This window comes from Lithobates pipiens, unplaced genomic scaffold, assembly GCF_037356315.1.
Source record: "Lithobates pipiens isolate NorthernLeopardFrog02 unplaced genomic scaffold, aLitPip1_a1.2 Scaffold_16, whole genome shotgun sequence".
NCBI classification, from domain to species: domain Eukaryota; kingdom Metazoa; phylum Chordata; class Amphibia; order Anura; family Ranidae; genus Lithobates; species Lithobates pipiens.
This window is the reverse complement of record NW_027507748.1, coordinates 25,869,724-25,889,170: the sequence shown is the minus strand read 5'-3', so window position 1 is coordinate 25,889,170 and position 19,447 is coordinate 25,869,724. Positions and strand designations below refer to the sequence as shown.

At 43.0% G+C, this 19,447-nt stretch overlaps 1 long non-coding RNA gene across 1 annotated transcript in view; it reads left to right on the top strand.

The window, feature by feature from the left end:
• Positions 1 to 19,447, top strand: part of LOC143981687 (uncharacterized) — a 263,724-nt gene that overhangs the window by 78,773 nt on the left and 165,504 nt on the right. Inside the window, exon 2 of the long non-coding RNA XR_013274347.1 lies at positions 13,882 to 13,934. This is a non-coding gene — a long non-coding RNA (uncharacterized LOC143981687). The remainder of the gene's footprint in view (positions 1 to 13,881; positions 13,935 to 19,447) is intronic.

Sequence of the window (19,447 nt, the reverse complement as noted above, 5' to 3'; positions counted from 1 at the left end):
ATTAAGCCTATCATCAGGATGTTCTGCAAAGGTAAGAAAATTAGTTTGGGGGGGGGGTAGTGTGGGGTGTGCAGAAGTAGGCCCAGAAAGAATTACAGTTTGAGGTGCACAGGTGAGCAAGGAGGGTATGTATAGAGGTAAGTAAGGTGGGTGCAAAGATGAGCAGAGGAGGCAGGTAGAGTTAAAGGGGAGTGGAGAGCATGGGGGAGGTTTGGGGTGTAGAGGTTAGCAGGGGTTTAAGGAATCAAATGTGTACTGACAGGGTGGATAAAGATATAGGTACCGTGTAGGGCAGCCCATTCATTTCAGTGGGTTGCTCTATGTGCTACAAATGTGGAAAAAACTCCCAAACCCTTTTCCAAACTCAGTGAGCAGCATTGATGTACAGTAATCTCTAGCAACCAATCAACAAGCAGACATTATGTGCTGTAACCTCTAGCAACCAGTCAGTGAGTGGTAATGATACACTGTAACCTCTGGCAACCAATCGCGATCACTGTCTGATCTGATTCAGTAAACTGATTTTGAGTCTAGCTGCTTTTTATTGTATGTCTCAGAGCAGATGAAGAGCGAAACAGCATGGGGAGGGGGGGGGGGGTGCCCACATTTTTTTTTTTGCCCAGGGTCCAATCAATATTAAGGATGGCCCTGACTAGAACAAATTGAGGTGGGACTTTACATGTACAGTTGTGTTGATAAGTTTACACACCCCGGCAGAATTTATGATTTCTTGGCCATATTTCCGAGAATATGAATAACACAAAAAACGTTTCTTTCACTCATGGTAAGTGTTTGGCTGAAGCCATTTATTATCAATCAATGGTGTTTACTCTTTTAAATCATAATGACAAGAAAAACTACCCAAATGACCCTGACCAAAAGTTTACATACCCTGGTGATTTTGGCCTGATAACATGCACACAAGTTGACACAAAGGGGTTTGACTGGCTATTAAAGGTAACCATCCTCACCTGTGATCTGTTTGCTTGTAATCAATGTGTGTGTTAAAAAAGTCAATGAGTTTCTGGACTCCTGACAGACCCTTGCACCCCAATTATTAATACCGTGTATTGCCCCCTTTAACATCAATGACAGCTTGATGTCTTTTGTGGTATTTGTGGATGAGGCTCTTTATCTTCTCAGATGATAAAGCTGCCCATTCCCCTTGGCAAAAAGCCCCCAGTTCCTGTAGATTCTTGGGCTGTCTTGCATGAACGGCACGTTTTGAGATCTCCCCAGAGGGGCTCAATGATATTGAGGTCAGGAGACTGAGATGGCCACTCCAGAACTTCACTTTATTCTGCTGTAGCCAATGACAGGCCGACTTGGCCTTGTGTTTTGGATCATTGTCATGTTGGAATGTCCAAGTACGTCCGATGCGTAATGCAAATGCAAATGTTCCTCCAGTTTTTTTTTTATATCATACTGCATTCATCTTGCCATCAATTTTGACCACATTTCCTGTGCCTTTTGTAGCTCACACATCCCCAAAACATCAGCGATCCACCTCCGTGATTCACAGTAGGAATGGTGGACCTTTCATCATAGGCCTTGTTGACTCCTCTCCAAATGTAGTGTTTATGGTTGTGGCCAAAAAGCTCAATTTTGGTCTCATCACTCCAAATGACTTTGTGCCAGAAGGTTTGAGGCTTGTCTCTGTGCTGTTTGGCATATTGTAAGCGGGATACTTTGAGGCATTTGCATAGTAATGACTTTCTTCTGGCGACTTGACCATGCAGCCCATCTTTCTTCAAGTGCCTCCTTATTGTGCAACAGCCACGCCACATGTTTTCAGAGAGTCCTGTATTTCACCTGAAGTTATTTGTGGGTTTTTCTTTGCATCCCAAACATTTCTCCTAGCAGTTGTGGCTGAAATTTTAGTTGGTCTACCTGACCGTGGTTTGATTTCAACAGATCCCCTCATTTTCCACTTCTTGATTAGAGTTTGAACACTGCTAATTGGCATTCTCAATTCATTGGATATCTTTTTATATCCCTTTCCTGTTTTATACAGTTCAACTACCTTTTCCCACAGATCCTTTGACTATTCTTTTGCTTTCCCCATGACTCAGAATCCAGAAATGTCAGTGCAGCACTGGATGAAAGATGCAAGGGGTCTGTCAGGAGTCCAGAAACTCATTGACTTTGTTTACACACACACTAATTACAAGCAGAACAGATCACAGGTGAGGATGGTTACCTTTAATAGCCATTCAAACCCCTTTGTGTCAACTTGTGTGCATGTTATCAGGCCAAAATCACCAGGGGAAGGAAACTTTTGATCGGGGTCATTTCTGTCGCCATTATGATTTAAAAAGTGTAAACACAGTTGATTGATAATAAATGGCTTCAGCCGAACACTAACCATGAGTGAAAGAAATGTTTCTGTGTTATTATTCATATTCTCTGAAAAATTGCCAAGAAATCATAAATTCTGCCAGGGTATGTAAACTTGTGAGCACAACTGTACCTTGCAGGGTCTAATGAAAACACAAATTATAGAATTTTTTTGATAAAAATATAAACAAATCTTTATTCTATACATTCACATAATGAATTTTAAAATGTTATAAAGAACGGTTTAAAAACATTGTTACATTAAGGTTATCCAGGGTATGATCCTGACTGAAAAATCCAAGTGAATGGCCTACGCGTTTCGAGGGATAACCCACTTCATCGGGGCCTCAGATTATACCACAAATGATCTATATATGGTAATTATATGTAAACATATTAACAGAGAAATTCATACATAAATCTAAAACAATGTAAAAAAGATATTCATTGTATGTCTCAACAATGCTAACAAACGATGTCCCATCTAGATTTCAACTCTTGTAATACTTAATTGATACGTTTACCGATTACATTTCAATAAAGCTTGTTATATGCATTATGACAAACTGTGAGGAAGGGAGAGAGGGAAGGAAAGGGCAGGCACTTATAAACAGAGTGCCTATATAGCCCATACAAAAATGGTTCCTAGATTTGAAATATATACTGAACATAAAGAATTAAGGAGAAATATCTGAAACTGTGCCTGTGAAAGATTAATAGTCCTCCTGATGGAGGTAAAGCCTGGGGGGTCAAATTTTGGAAATGGCCAAAAGTCTCAGGGTGCCAAATCCGGGGAATAAAGAGACTGGTCCAGTTGCGGAAGGGATATCTAGGCCAGGAACTGGCGATCCACTTGACGGGCCAGAGTTCCGGTCTTTTGCTTCAAACATATTCTCGTAACCTTTTAATTTCACCACAATTTTCACCTGTCCTTTTGCGCTTTTGGCAACCCACCGTGGACATCCTCCCATCGCTCCTTAACCACTTTCCGATAATGCTATAGTAGTCGCGCAGCCGGACAGTTTTGGGAGGGTGTCCTATGACGTCCTCCTGCGATTGCGCCTGCCGTGGCGCGCAGGCAGCACACTCTGTGATCGCTGTGACCTCGACTTATCAGCATTCCTTTCCTCACATTGTCAGCGCGAGGAGAATAGAGCCGATAACCAGCTTGTGTAAAAGGGACATCTACACTGATAATCAGGGCACTGATGATCAGTGCAGTCCCAACAGTGCTGCCTATCAGTGCATGCCAGTGCTGCCTATTAGTGCCCACCAGTGCTGCCAATCAGTGCCCATCAGTGCTGCTAATCTGTGCTCATCAGTACTGCCAATCAGTGTCACCTATCAGTGCTGCCTGTCAGTGCCCGCCAGGGCTGCCAACCAGTGCCCAGCAGTGCTTCTAATCTGTGCTCATTGGTACTGCCAATCAGTGTCACCTATCAGTGCCCACCAGAGCAGCCTCATCAGTGCGACCTTTCAGAGCAGCCTCATCAGTGTCCACCAGCGCAGTCTATCGGTACCAATCAGTAAAGGAGAAAAATTACCTGTCTGCTAAATTTTATAACAAACTATGAAAAAAGTTTATTTTTTTTCTCCAAATTTTCAATCTTTTTTTCATTTATTTAGCAAAAAAATTGAAAAACCCAGTGGTGATTAAATACCACCAAAAGAAAACTCTATTTGTGTAAAGAAAAATGTGACAGCGCTGAAAGCTGAAAATTGGCCTGGGCAGGAAGGAACAGTTAAAAATAAAGGGACAGTGTAAAAATAAAAAGTACAATTAAATAAGAAAAAAAAAATGTAAATCTCCCGATCCCTTTGTGCTTGCGCACAGAAGCAAATGCATAGGTACGTCGCGCCCACATATATAAACGGTGTTCACACCACATGTGAGGTATCGCCACCATCGTTGGCACAAGAGCAATCATTTTAGTACCTGTAATTCTAAACAGGTAACCTGTAGAAATATTTAACCACTTCAGCCCCGGAAGATTTGGCTGCTCAATGACCAGAGCAGTTTTTGCGATACCTCACTGCGTCGCTTTAACTAAAAATTTCACGGTCGTGCAACGCTGTACCCAAATTTTTTCCCCCACAAATAGAGCTTTCTTTTGGTGGTATTTGATCATCTCTGCGGTTTTTATTTTTTGCACTATTAAACAAAAAAAAGAGCGACAATTTTGAAAAAAAACACAATATTTGTACTTTATGCTATAATAAATATCCCCAATTTAAAAAAAAAAAAAAACAACACATTTTTTTCTCAGTTTAGGCTAATATGTATTCTTCTACATATTTTTGGTAATAAAAATCACAATAAGCGAATATTGATTGGTTTGCACAAAAGTTATAGCGTCTACAAAATAGGGGATAGATTTATGGCATTTTTATTATTATTATTTTTTTTTTACTAGTAATGGCGATGATCTGTGATTTTTATCGTGAATGCAACATTATGGCGGACACTTTTGACACATTTTTGTGTTTTTTCACGAATTAATTTATCACTTAATTCAATTATGTGTTGTTATTACCGCTGCATCTATTTTGTTTTTAAATTTTTGGGACAATTGACAATTAAACATCGATCAGTGCTATAAAAATGCTCTGATTACTGTATGAATGTCACTGGCAGGGAAGGGATTAACACTAGGGGGCGATCAAGGGGGTTAACTGTGTTCCCAGACTGTGTGTTCTAACTGTAGGGGGAGGGGACTGTTTATAGGAGATGACAGATCGTTGTTCCTAGCTATTAGGAACTCACGATCTGCATCTCCTCTCAGAACAGAACAGGGATTTGTGTGTTTACACACACACGTCCCTGTTCTGCCTCTCGTGCACACGATCGCTCGTGGCTGGCGGTCATTGCGACCACCTGTCGCGAGCATCGGCGCCCCCCCTGCAGTGCAGCACGCATGCGCTCGTGCGCCTGCTATGTCACTTAAAGGAGCCGACGTATAGCTACGACGGCTGGGGGGAACGTGCCGATCTGCCGCAGTATATTGACGGTGGCTGGTCGGTAAGTGGTTAAAGCGTTGCCTTTAAGTACCGTAGTTTGTCGCCATTCCACGAGCGTCTGCAATTTTAAAGCATGAGATGTAGATATCTATTTACTTGGCGTAACATCATCTTTCACATTATACAAAAAAATAAATAAAAAATTGGAGTAACTATTGTGTTTTGTTTTGTTTTTTACTCATTAAGACCCCTTTCACACCAGGGCGTTTTGCAGGCGCTATAGCGTTAGAAATAGCGCCTGCAAAACGCCCTAAAGAAGCTGCACCATTGTGTGTAGTGTGAAAGCCCCGAGGGCTTTCACACTACAGCGGTGCGCTGGCAGGACGTCAGAAAAAAGTCCTGCCAGCAGCTTCTTTGGAGCGGTGAAGGAGCGGTGTGTTTACCGCTCCTCCACCGCTGCTGCCCATTGAAATCAATGGGGCAGCGCTGTAATGCCGCCGGCAAAACGCTGCTATTGCGGCGTATTGCCGGCGGTTTTAACCCTTTTGCGGCCGCTAGCGGGGGGTAAAAGCGCCCCGCTAGCGGCCAAAATGCACCGCAAATCCGTCGGTAAAACGCCGCTATTTTTAGCGGCGTTTTACCGCCGGATTTTACCGCGTTTTACCGGCGTTTTACCGCCGCTTTTACCGCCGACGCAAGGTGCGGTGTGGTGTGAAAGGGGTCTAAAATAGATTTTTTTCTAAAACGTTTGAAAGACTGCTATGCAAATACCATGTGACATAAAATATTGCAACTATCGCCATTTTATTCTCTGGGGTCTCTGCTAAAAAAAAAAGTATAATGTTTGGGGATTCCAAGTAATTTTCTAGCAAAAAAATACTGATTTAACCCTGTAAACAAAAAGTTCCAGAAAAGGCCTGGCCATCAAGTGGTTAAAACATGTGGCCAGAGCACGTGGCAATGCACCTGCTCTATGTGAGGTGCATTGCTGTGCCATTCATGGTCAATTGGACCCCCAACACATTGTACAGCAGAGCACAATGTGGATATCGCGTGTTGGGGTGCGCTGCATTGTTTTTTTTTTTTTATTATTTCTCTTTATTGAAAGTTTTCTTTTGAGATACAAAACAGGTCCTTTGGGGCATACCCCGGCCCGCTGCATTGTTTCTCATCCGTTGAGAATGGGCTACCTCAGCACAACGCACGTTAATGCATGGCATAATGCACGGCAGTGGAATGCTGAATGGGCCTTTAGTAGCCGTAGAAATTTGTATTATCTGGAGCCGAATGAGAGACAAAATCTTCAGTAGAGTTCCTTGAAATATCCGACAATTTGGGATTGTAGGAGGAAACCAGCGCACCTACAGGAAGGCTGTGCGAACGCGGGGATAACATGTACTGATCCTGCTTTCTTAGAGAGGATTCAGAAGGTCCCTGAGCAAAATACACTGAACTTCCAGTTTTTAGTTTTATTGGTGCTTCAGTAGGAGTTTGCAGCCAGAGGTTTATAGGCCAATGCTTGTAGTTTATACACATCCTCATGTATTTGTTGCTGTAGACTGATATGTTGAAAATAAATGTTGTGCTTAGTGAGGGTGCCGATGTGGGACACAATATTCTTTGCCTTGCATGCGCAGTTCAAAGCTCTGCTTATTGTTGCTTTCTCTATGTTATTTATCCTGGAAATAGTTTTTTTTTTTCTTTTTGCAATAGTGATTCTAAAGGCTGAAGGTTTCTTTTTTAACCTCCACCCCCCCCCCCCCCCTGCTCCCCGTAAATACTTACCTGAGTCTGATCTCGATCAGCGATGTGCATCATTGGGCTGAGAGGCAACAGTGGGAGCCATTGGCCAATCAAAAACAACAATGAGGTAGCCCAGGGGGCATGGCCGAGCCGCGCTCTGTATGTGTCTATGGACATACAGAGCGGGCTCTGGATTGAGCCTTCACAAGTGCCCCCATATTAAGCCCCTAATTAAAGACAGCTAAAAAAAGCCCTCTGCACCCCCCCCCATACAGTAGTATCCTCTGCTCCCCATAGCAGGGTCCTTTGCCCCCTTCACATTACCGCCCACTGTTGTGTCCACTGCCCCCTGATACCCTGATACCAGATAGAAGCAAGCCCCTAATAAAAAAGTTAGCTTGAAGAGCACATAATGTGTCACAGTGTTGTCCTGTGCCCCCACCCCACTCCCACAGTAATATCCTCTGCCCCCCTTCATATCACTTCATAACACCCCCCCCCATGGTGTCCTGTACCCCAGCCCCCACAGTAGTGTCCTGCACCCCCCCAACAGTAGTGTCCTCTGCTAACCACCTCCCCCCACAGTAGTGTCCTCTGCCCATCTCCACACACTTATGTACTATGCCCCCCCAACAGTAGTGTCCTCTGCCCTTCTGCTACCTCCCCCCCCACACACACACACTACTGGGGTCCTCTGCCACTCTGCTACCCACCTCCCCTCCCCCACAGAAGTGCCCTCTGCCCCCCTTCACATCACCCCCTCACACACAGTTATGTATTCTGCCTCCCCCCAACAGTAGTGTCCTCTGCCCCTCTGTTACTCCCCCCCCCCCACACACACACACACAGTAGTGTTCTCTGCCCCCCACCCATACAGTAGTATCTTTGGCTCGCCATAGCAGGGTCCTCTGCCCCCTTTCACATCACCGCCCACTGTAGTGTCCCCTGCCCCCTGATACCTGATAGAAAGCCCCTAATAAAAAGACAGCTTCAAGAACACATACACGTGTTGCAGTGGTCTCCTGTGCCCCCACCCCACTCCCACTGTAATATCCTCTGCACCTCTTCATATCGCTTCATAACACCCCCCCCCACCCATGATGTCCTGTACCCCATCCCCCAGTTCCCCCCTGCTTCCAGTACTATGCTGCCTCCCACTCTCCACTCTAATGCCACATACACACGAACAGAATTCTCATCGAAAAAAGTTCTGATGGTTTTCCCGACGGAATTCGGCTCAAGCTATCTTGCCTTGAAAAGCTCTCATCTGTCTTTTTCTGTCCAGAATTCCGACAGTGTGTACGCGGCATAAAGTAAAGATTAGAGCTGCAGAGTTTGGGGGAAAGGGCCGGCAAAAGCAGGGATGTGTTTGTAATCAACCATCGGCTGCCCACGGTCGATGGGTAGATCGCGACCGACAGCTTGCCGACCCTCGGTGTATGGCCAGCTTTATTTCTTCTTCTTATCAATTTCTGTCCTGGTGACCATTGTCAAATTGAACGAAGCGTATCTCACCCAGCAGGGACGCCGATAGCCATACAGTTCTGTTACAGGTTCTAACCATTTCCAACTTTTAGTTTCCAAAACTTAAAGAATAAAGTTTTTTTTTTTTTGCTTTAGATACGCATAAAAAATAGGATTATTATTTCCAATTTTCACATTTTCTTTATTACAAAAATTCCAACAATTTTCATTTTAGATTTTTGCTTAATCATTGAACTAACAAGCCCTAAAACGTTTATGGAAAGCGATAAAACATGCAGTTTTTGCAGGCATTAATTTGTCTGATCGGTTAGGCCTGGAGTGAATGTGATTAAAGTGATAACATTTATTGGCGGTTCATTTTTTTTACTTTAAATTGTGTTCCCTTTGTGTGAATCTCATGCCCAATAAGCAGTACAGGTCTTAAACGGGATCTTGAGTTACGATCACATAAAAATGTGCAAATATTATCCTGTTTTTAATTAATTGCAACAGTGGGGAACTTTAAAGCAAAACTATACTCATATATACCCGTGTAATTATTAATTGCGCTGTTGCTTTGTATTTTGCTATGTCTAGCCTTTCTCGTGCTGTGCTTTTGTACAAATGGGAAATGCACGTTTCCCAACTGGAAATTGCAAGATACTTGGAGCTAGAAGTCGAGGAATTTGGGTAGTGTTGTAGCTACAGCCGTGGCCAAAAGTTTTGAGAATGACACAAATAATCATTTTCACAAAGTCTCCTGCCTCCGTTTTTATATGATGGCAATTTTTCTATACTCCAGAACGTTACGAAGAGTATTCAGATGGATTGCAATTAATTGCAAAGTCCCTCTTTGCCATGAAAATTAACTTCATCCTATAAAAAAAACATTTTCCACTGCATTTGTGAAGAAGGTTTCAGGGCGCCCAAGAAAGTCTAGTAAGCACCAGGACCGTCTTCTACAATTGGTTCAACTGGGGAGGCACCACCAGTGCAGAGCTTTCTTAGCCCTTGTACACACGGTCGGAGAATCCGTCGGAATGTGTCCTATCGGACCGTGTTGTCGGATAATCCGACTGTGTGTGGTATGCATCAGACTGATTCCATCGGAATATCAGTCGGACCCAATTTTCCAACATGTTGGAAATATTTCCCGACCAAATGGTTCGATCGGACATACTCCGATCATGTGTAGAGAATTTTGATCGGACCAAGTGCTACGCATGCTCAGATCAAATTCCCACATCAAAGCTATTGTCTACTAGCCTGAACGTAGTCCCATCATAACGAAATTACGTCATCACGTTCTGAAAGATCGGATTTTTCGACAACTTAGTCCGACCGTGTGTACGCAACAGTTTCGGACAAGGTCCGACGGACAAAATCCGACGGATTTGGTTGTCGAAATCTCCGACCGTGTGTACAGGGGCTTAGGAAGCAGGCAGGTGTGAGTACATTGGCACACACGGTGAGGAGAAGACTTTTAGAGGATGACCTGGTGTCAAAAAGGGCAGCAAAGAAGCCACTTCTCTCCGGGAGAAACCTTGGGGACAGACTGATATTCTGCAAAAGGTACGGGGATTGGACTGCTGAGGACTGGGGGAAAGTCATTGATGAATCCCCTTTCCAATTGTTTGGGGCACCCCGGAAAAAACCCTTGTCCGGAGAAGAAAAGGTGAGCGCTACCATCAGTCCTGTGTCATCCCAACCATAAAGCATCTGGAGACCATTCATGTGTGGGGTTGCTTCTCAGCCAAGGGAGTGGGCTCACTAACAGTTTTGCCTAAGAACACCGCCATGAATACAAAAATGGTACAAAAACATCCTCCGAGAGCAACTTCTCCCAGCCATCCAAGAACAGTTTGGTGAGGAACAATGTTTTTTTCCAGCATGATGGAGCACCTTGCCATAAGGCATAAGGATTTGGGGAACAAACATCTAAATTTTGGGTCCATGGCCAGGAAACTCCCCAGACCCTAATCCCATTGAGAAATTGTGGTCAGGTGAACAACCCCCCCCCCCCCACAAATTCAGACAATCTCCAAGCATTGGTTATGCAAGATTGGGGGGCTGCCACCAGTCGGGATGTGGCCCAGAAGTTGATTTACAGCATGCCGGGAAGAATTGCAGAGGTCTTGAAAAAGAAGGGTCAACACTGCAAATATTGATTCTGCATAAACATCATGTAATTGTCAATAAAAGCCTTTGACCCTTTTGAAATGCTTGTAGCTATACTTCAGTATACCATTAGTAACATCTGACAAAAACACTGAAGCAGCAGACTTTTATTAAACTCTTATGTAACTCTTATTTGTGTCATTCTCAAAACTTTTGGTCACGGCTGTACAAGTGTGTACTATCTTTTTTTTTTTTTTGTATGCAGATGCAAGCAATAGTGTTTTTTATTTATTTTTTGGCACAGGAACATTTAGCAGCTGGTTTTAACAACTTGCGGACCGCCCACCAATGTTATACGTCGGTATTTAGACATAGAATACTGGGGTTGTGGCAACAGATAGCTGCAATAATCCCGGTATATTCTTAAACCACAGACTGTCCTCTTTCTGATAAAAGTGGTCTCTGTGGCAGATTCACCGCAAGATCACTTTTATTGTGACCTAGAATACATTTTTCTTCTGGGTGCGACTGGTGCGTATATACTGGTGCAGTATATCGTCACCCAAGCCCACCAGCCCCACATATAATATTTCTGCAAATGTCCTCCTGTTTCCCGGCGCAGTTCTCCCCTGGAGGGAAGACACTCCCAGTATAACCCATAACAAACCAGTATATTATAATATACCACCAGCTCAAGTGGGAGAGACGGCACCGGAGTGGCTCTAGACACCCCCTACCAGTTTTGAGTTTTCTGTAGATTATAGTCTACAAAACAAATTGAAAGATAAGTGTTGCCTAAAGTGAACCTGTACTGAGGAAAGGGAAAAAAAACAAAAAAACAAATAAAAAACTCCCAAAAACTATAAAGCAAAGCTAAATCCTGGCGAGTAGGCCCCATAAAGTGCGTACCTTTTGTTTAGAATAATCTTCTTAAGAGCACCATTGCGGCTTCCTGAAATGCCCCAACTTTAGGAGCATGCCAACTATGGTTTGCATAGAAACTTTTCGGCAGGCTCCCTTAGTGCTGTCAAGAGGATTATTCTAACAATGACAGTCTCTGTCACCATATGGTGCCCGCTACAGATCACTTGGCTTAAGAGTTTGTTACTCAGTAAGGGCTACTTTAAAGCCGTACTCCAGGCAGACGGCTAAATACACAGATGGAATATGTATAAGGGTGCTGTTGTTGTTTTTTTTTTTTTTTTTTTTAAGCAGATAAAGAATTTTTTTTTTTTTTTATTCTGTCCATCCAGTTCTAAGATTTTACGCAGCTCTGCCACATATTGCAGCCCCATTTGGCAGGGCAGGAGAGACCTGCTTTTTTTTTTTTTTTTTCCTCTGCTGCAGTAAAGTAACTCTTGCAGGTCTTGTCCCTCCACGAGCCAGTTGGATAGAGAAAGGAGAAGTAGTCCCTTTCCATCGCTCTGCTTTCTCCTGCTATCAGCCTGACCCCATTTTAGCACATGAGCACTGCAGCACAACGGACTTGCTCGTTGAAGAAGAAAAAGAACCTAGTGCTCGCGGCACGGTGCAAACCCCTCTGGATTTTGGAAGGCGGCCCAGATAAAAGTATAAAATTATATTTTTTATTTATTTGAAATCGCACAGTAAAATTGCATAAGCAAATAGTATACTAATCAAAAAAAAAAAAAAAAAAAAAAAAAAATATATATATATATATATATATATATATATATATATATATATTTATTTATATATATATATATATATTTATATTTATTTATTTATATATATATATATATATGTACTAGAACTAATTAATCGTCAAGAATCGCTATCGTGATCTTGACTAAAGTGTTTCACAATTCTTTCTTTGCAAAGAATTCTCTCTGCCCTTCTGAAGCCACAGCTGTCAAAAGAAAGGAAGAGAAAAACTGCCAAGAATCAAAACATCCTTTATCAGTTGAACTTAAGTATAAACATTGTAACAATTTGCCAATGGAATAGACTTTGTGTGTAAGTGAAAGGGGTGTTCCAGCCTTAATTTTTTTTTTTTTTTAAGTCAGCAGCTACAAACACTGTAGCTGCTGACTTTTAATAAGGACACTTACCTGTCCAGGGCGCCCGCGATGTCGCCCCCCCCCCCCCCCCCCCAGGCCGATACGTCCCTCATATCGTGTCCCAGCACCACCATCCTCACTAATGCCGCGTACACACGATCGGAATTAACCCCCGCTAGTGGCCGAAAAAGGGTTAAAACCGCCCGCTGCAGCGGCGCTATAGCCACGCTGATTTCAATGGGTAGGAGCGGTTTAGGAGCGGTGAATACACCGCTCCTTCGCTGCTCCAAAGGCGCGGCTAGCAGGACTTTTTTCACCGTCCTGCTAGCGCACCACTCTCCGGCTTTCACACTGGAGTAAAAGGGGCCAGATTTTTTCAGGCGCTATTTTTAGCGCTGTAGCACCTGAAAAACGCACCAGTGTGAAAGGGGCCTTAGAGCTGACGGGAGACAGATGCAGGTAAGTATGATTCTAAATAAAAAAAAGTAAAAAAAATAAATAAAAATAAAAATCCCACATTCATCTTTTAAGTCTTTAGAACCACTTTAAGGAATTTTAAAAGGAGAAGCGGAAGACTGATGCGCTCATCTCTCTGTTACTCTGCACAACTGATTAGCTCATTGTGCTGCTTCTCTGAGCTCTGCTGCACAGGCACTGAATGATGCTGACATCAAGTCTAATTCAGATACTTTCTATAAATGTAATGATGTATTAATGAATACAGAGCTGCATTCATTTTATATTTGCCTGGAGTTCTGCACCGTGGCCAGACTTCTCTCATCGTTTCATAGTTGGCAAGGTTGAATAAAGACACTTGTCCATCCAGTTCAACCCGTTTGGGGGGGGGGGGGGGTGTATGTGTGTGTTCTCTTTTCTATATGCTTTGACTTTTTTTTTTTTTTTTAATCATCAGGCCAGAGTTCCGCTTTAATAACAGCACATAATTAATGATTTGCCTCCCATATCCTTCCCTTCCAGTCTGCACATGTAAAATCCCCCTCTACCACCAACAATACCCGATGCCAGGGCTGCATTTTGTGTTTACACCACCTGAAAGGCTGTCTGATGAGTGTTTTGTTTGGCCTGTGGCTGCCAGGTAGAATATATGTTGATATGTATACATAAGACAAAATATTCCCACACCCAAATCCATATCTCGTCATTCAGATGTTTTGAAGACACAAAATGTCCCATTCACACTGTCTAAATGTACATATCCTCTTTTATTTCCCCTCTGCAGCATGAGAAAGGAGTCTTAGGATCTGCTGCTGCTGCTCTAGACTCACCAAATCGGTAAGTTCATCCTCTTCTTTGTTCGCTTTTTCTGGATGTTATTTCGGGCAAGGCTTTCAAATTGGGGTTTTATTGTGTCGGTAAAACTAAAAGAACCGTACATTTCGATATGAATAGTCTGCAAGCCTCATAAGCAAATGTTAGTTATGCAGATGACAAGAACGATACCCACTACAAAAGACTTAACATTTAATAAGATAGGATATTCTATGGTGGTGGACTTGTAGGGCTGAAAAGGTGGTGAGATTGTCAGATGAAGATGGGACACTCTCACTTTTTAATTAAGGACGTGGTGAGGGGTTCCTATCTATGGATTTGTGAACAGTAAGGGTGGGAAGGTTGGATGTTAAGAAGGGCGAAAGGGTAGGGGCAAGAAGGGAAAAGGTTAAGAGGTTGTCTTTTCCTGAGGAACTCCTAAATTTTGAAGTGTGAAGGTCCATAGCCTTTGTGAAGTTTGAAATAGGGTTGGAAGGCCAGAGGCCTCAAAAAGGTTCAATTCAGGGGGTGGAATAGAAAGTATGCAAATTGTTGTGAGGAACTCTGAGATTTTGCAATGTGTGGTGTGAAGGTCCATAATGTTTGTAAAGGTTGAAATAGGGGGGGGGGAAGCCTTTTTGTGAGTCTTTTATATATGATTTGTGGACAGGGATGGGAGATGGTTGGGTGTTAAAAAAGGGGGAAAGTGTAGAGGGAAGAAAGGATAGGGGCAGGTAGGGTTAAGGTTAAGAGTTTACCCTCTGGGAGATGGGGGAACCCTTACATTTTAATGAGGGATGGGGACGAGGGCTTTCTATCTATGGACTTGTGTACAGGGAGGGGGTAAAGTTGGGTGTTAAGAAGGGCAAAAGGGTAGGGGCAAGTAGGGTAAAGATTAAGAGGTTGTCTTTCCCTGAGGAACTCTTCAATTTTGAAGTGTGAAGGTCCATAGCCTTCCTGAAGTTTGAAGTAGGGTTGGAAGGCCAGAAGCCTCAAAAAGGTTCAATCCAGGGGTTGGGATAGAAAGTCTGCAAATCATTGTGAGTCTTTTATATTTGAGTCTTTTGTATATGATTTGTGGACTGGGAGGGAAGATGGTTGAGTGTTAAGAAGGGTAAACGAGTAGAGGGAAAAAAGGATAGGGGCAGGTAGGGTAAAAGTTAAGAAGTTACCCTTTGAGGGATGGAGGAACTCTCACTTTTTAATGAAGGAGGGGGGAGAGGGGTTTCAATCTATGAATTTGTGGACAGGGAGTTAGGAAGGGTGAAATGGTAAGGGCAAGTAGGGTAATGGTTAAGAGGTTGTCTGCAATTTTGCAGTGTTTTTGTGAAGATCCATAGCGTTCGTAAAGGTTGAAATAGAGCGAGAAAGCAAGAGATCTCAACAGGTTCAATGCAGGTGGTGGAATATAAAATCAAAATCCCTGTGAATCTTGTATATGCGATCATACAGGGCTATTGTAATACGGGATGATCTTTACAAGCATTTGTCCGCCAGTCTGGTAGACTAGGTAATAACAAACCTGTATTTGTGAGGATTCTGTTTGGCTGATCTAGAAAACCATGTTACCCCTGAGGGACTTTTTAGACTGAAAATGCTTGAACGTTACAAAACTTTAAAGTGTATCTAAAGCCAACATTTTTTATTTTCGCTTTGGATGGATTAGGACAGACTTGGAACCTCTAGCAGGTTATATGTGTTGCCATTGGGGAGATATACCTTTTATGTTTGTCCAGGTGAGTGTTGTCACTGGGACTGAAAGTGATGGGACATCAAAAATACAATGTGATTTCAAAAGGATGATGCAAAAGTAAAGCTGATTTAGTCATAATGGAATGAACCGAACACAACTGTAGTAAAAGGACAAAACATGTTAATTGCACTACAGCGGCAGTAATTTTAACAAATGAGTGACTGCTGGGTGTATGGTCCTCTAAGCTTGCACATAATAAACGGAGGAGGGGATATGCACAGTTTGGCATTTTTGCCCTTGGCGCTGGGTGGCCTTGTCCTGGCACTGACAACAGGTGTCAAGACGGTACTCCAGTTCTGTCCAGACACAGCATGTCCTTGAATATTGACTCCACTGGTCTTTCAGGTCTTGGAGGGGACATACACCAAGTCCTTGGTGTACCCCCCATAGAAATAAGTCACAGGGTGTTAGATTTGGTGATCGTGGAGGCTAGGGGAACATTGGTGAGTTGTTCCTTCCTGCAGGGCTGATCAAACATTTTGGTAGGGTATCATCATTCAGGTATCCGCGAACGTACCAGTGAAAATAAGGAGGAGCACCGTCCTGCTGAAAGACTAGGTGGGGCAGATCTTCTTCCATCTGTGGCATTAGCCATTCTGTAATCATGTCCAGGGTAGGAGCAACCAGTGACAGTATCTTCAGCCATCGTAAACGGCAGTCATCTTTCGGGTCACCACACATTGAAAATTTGTAGTGTAGAGGTAAAACTTGGACAGTTTTAGTGGTAACTTTCTAAGAGATGATTTTTCTTATTTTGGAGAGCTCTCCTCCTGCTTCCTATTGTGTCTCAGGACAAGGGAGTGAAGGGAAATCTTCTTGAGAGTCCTCTTCACGTGGTCACGATGCCCTCAGTTTACTGCAAGCTACCACATCTCACTGTAATGGTTGAACCAAAGCACTCTTTCAATAGGAGAAACAAAATTGCAGTGGAGCACACTAGCTTGTTAAGTAAAAAAAGAGTTAAAAAAAAAAAATGGGCAGCATATCTAAATATACATACAACATACCTGACAATGCTTGCAAAATGCAACTTTATAAAAAAAAAAAAAAAAAAAACGCTTCTCACATCTTATTAACGCTCATGTATTAATGGCAGGCGTTGACAAGCCCTGCTGGTGTGACCAGGCTCTTAGGATGACTGTACGAAGCCAGATTTGAAACAATCCGGTATGATGAGGCAGTGATCAGCCCATGTACGGCTCCCCTTGGGGGCAATAATGAACGTTTTCGACCATCGGAAGTTCTTGTTATCTCACACAGAGATTTATCAATTTGTTGGAAAGTCTCTCTGCATGTGGGCTGTGATCATTCCTTTCTTCTGTAGAGAAAGGGGGGGGGGGGAATAAGAATGTGTTACTATGCAGATGCTGCATTCACTCGGCCAAAAAACTTCACCTGGCACATACTTCTATCAGGACCATGGACCTCCAGATGTCTCATCACCTGTCATTCCTCCATGTGATGTCTGCCAGTCTATAGTCAGACCTACTTTTAAACTAGAACCTCATCTTGAGTTGTTTTAAAGGCAAGTCGAAACCTAACTAATGCAGGCCATACACGGGTCGAATTTCGAACAAATTTTCTTTTCAAAATCAGAAAATTCGTTTTTTTTTTGTGATCCGATGATGCCACCATTGATTTTCGAAATTCGGCCGACCAAGCCTTCAATTTCACCTTATGTTGCTACAGAAAAGAATTTTCTTGGCTGGGAATCTTCTTTTCTCTCCGTAAATTTTCTTTTATCTCCGTACATTTTCTTTTATCTCCGTACATTTTCTTTTCTTATTACGTACGTTTCTCGCAGGATTCTCCCACCATTGATTAGAAAATCGTTAGTTTTTCTAAAAATTTCAAACATGTCCGATTTCTCAAATTTTATTTCCACACGAAAATCGGCTGTTGCTGCAGCCCACTAATGGTGCGAAATTCATACGAAAATTCTTAGATACGATTTTCGAAAGAAAATTCTTTCGAAATTCGAACCGTGTATGGCCAGCATAAGCTTAAAGTGTTACTGAACCCACAACAGTAAAATCAGTCTGTATATGCAGTAAAGTATGCTTGTTATACCCGCTGTGGAAGGGGTTAATCCTCCACATTGTGTAAAAAAAGGCTGTTTGATCTTGTCTTCACAGTCCCCAATCCATCTCCTGATAGTACAGAGCTTTGAAGTCACCATGCACATGCTCAGTTTGGTGTGTATTGCTAGAGATTTTTATTGATTTTTTCCTCTAGGGAGGGTACATGTGATCAGCACAGGGCCAATCAGCACCGTCCAGACAGAGAGTCAGAGGTCCTACAGCCACATAGGATAGTCAAAGGAGAATGAAAACTCCTCATATTTTCCTCGGATTTTAGGCCAACAGTCTGTCAATAGACAATCCCCTGCCGAAAATCTGATCGTGTGTACGAGGCTTTACGAGTGCTTTGGAAAGGGTAATTTAATGGTACCCTAGGCAAAAAAACAGCATTTAACCCTTAGTGTGGGGGAGCTCCACCGCCATTGCATACTTTTAGAAATTTCCCTGGAGTTCAATTTTAAAGTTAAATAATGGTTTTAATTCGCTAAGATGATTTTGTTCAGGCATGGTGAAAAATAGACCTGGGTTGTTTCAATGCTTTTAGTTACCAATTGCCATTTAACCTTCTATTTTCCTGCTTCTACCAGAAACTACCCCAGGTACAATGCTCTGCTGTTCCTTACTGACAGCCCTCCCATCCATCTATTTATCAGTGTGGGTTGGATGTATTTTTCTTTCTGATCTGTTTGTTGCCTTTAGCAGCTCAAGTAGAAAGTTGCTAATTTATATACATTATATATACACTCACCGGCCACTTTATTAGGTAAACCTTGCTAGTACCGGGAAGGAGCCCCCTTTGCCTTCATTCTTCGTGCCATGGACTCAAGATTTGCCGGCTGCACATCCATGATGCCAAACTCCCTGTCCACCACATCCCAAGGGTGCTCTATTGTATGAGATCTGGTGAGTGTGGAGGCCATTGGAGTACAGTGACCTCATTGTCCAGTGGTGAGATCTGGTGAGTTTGGAGGCCATTGGAGTACAGTGACCTCATTGTCCAGTGGTGAGATCTGGTGAGTTTGGAGGCCATTGGAGTACAGTGACCTCATTGTCCAGTGGTGAGATCTGGTGAGTTTGGAGCCCATTGGAGTACAGTGACCTCATTGTCCAGTGGTGAGATCTGGTGAGTTTGGAGGCCATTGGAGTACAGTGACCTCATTGTCCAGTGGTGAGATGATTGGAGCTTTGTGACATGGTACATTATCCTGCTGGAAGGAGCCATCAGAAGATGGGGACACTAGTCATAAAGGGATGGACATGGTCAGCAACAATACTCAGGTAGGTTGTGGTGTTTAAACAATGTTCAATTGGTACTAAGGGGCCCAAAGTGTGCCAAGAAAATATCCCCAACACCATTACACCACCAGCCTGTACCAGCGATACAAGGCCGGATGGATCCATGCTTTCATGTTGTTTATGCCAAATTCTGACCCTACCATCTGAATGTCTCAGCAAAAATTTGAGACTCATCAGACCAGGCGATGTTTTTCCAATCTTCTATTGTCCAATATTTGGTGAGCCTTTGTGAATTGTAGCCTCATTTTCCTATTGTTAGCTGACAGGTGTGGCACCCGGTGTGGTCTTATGCTGCTGTAGTCCATTTGCTTCAAGGTTGGAAGTGTTGTGCATTCAGAGATGGTATTCTGCATACCTTGGATGTAATAAGTGGTTATTTGAGTTACTGTTGCCTTTCTATCATCTGC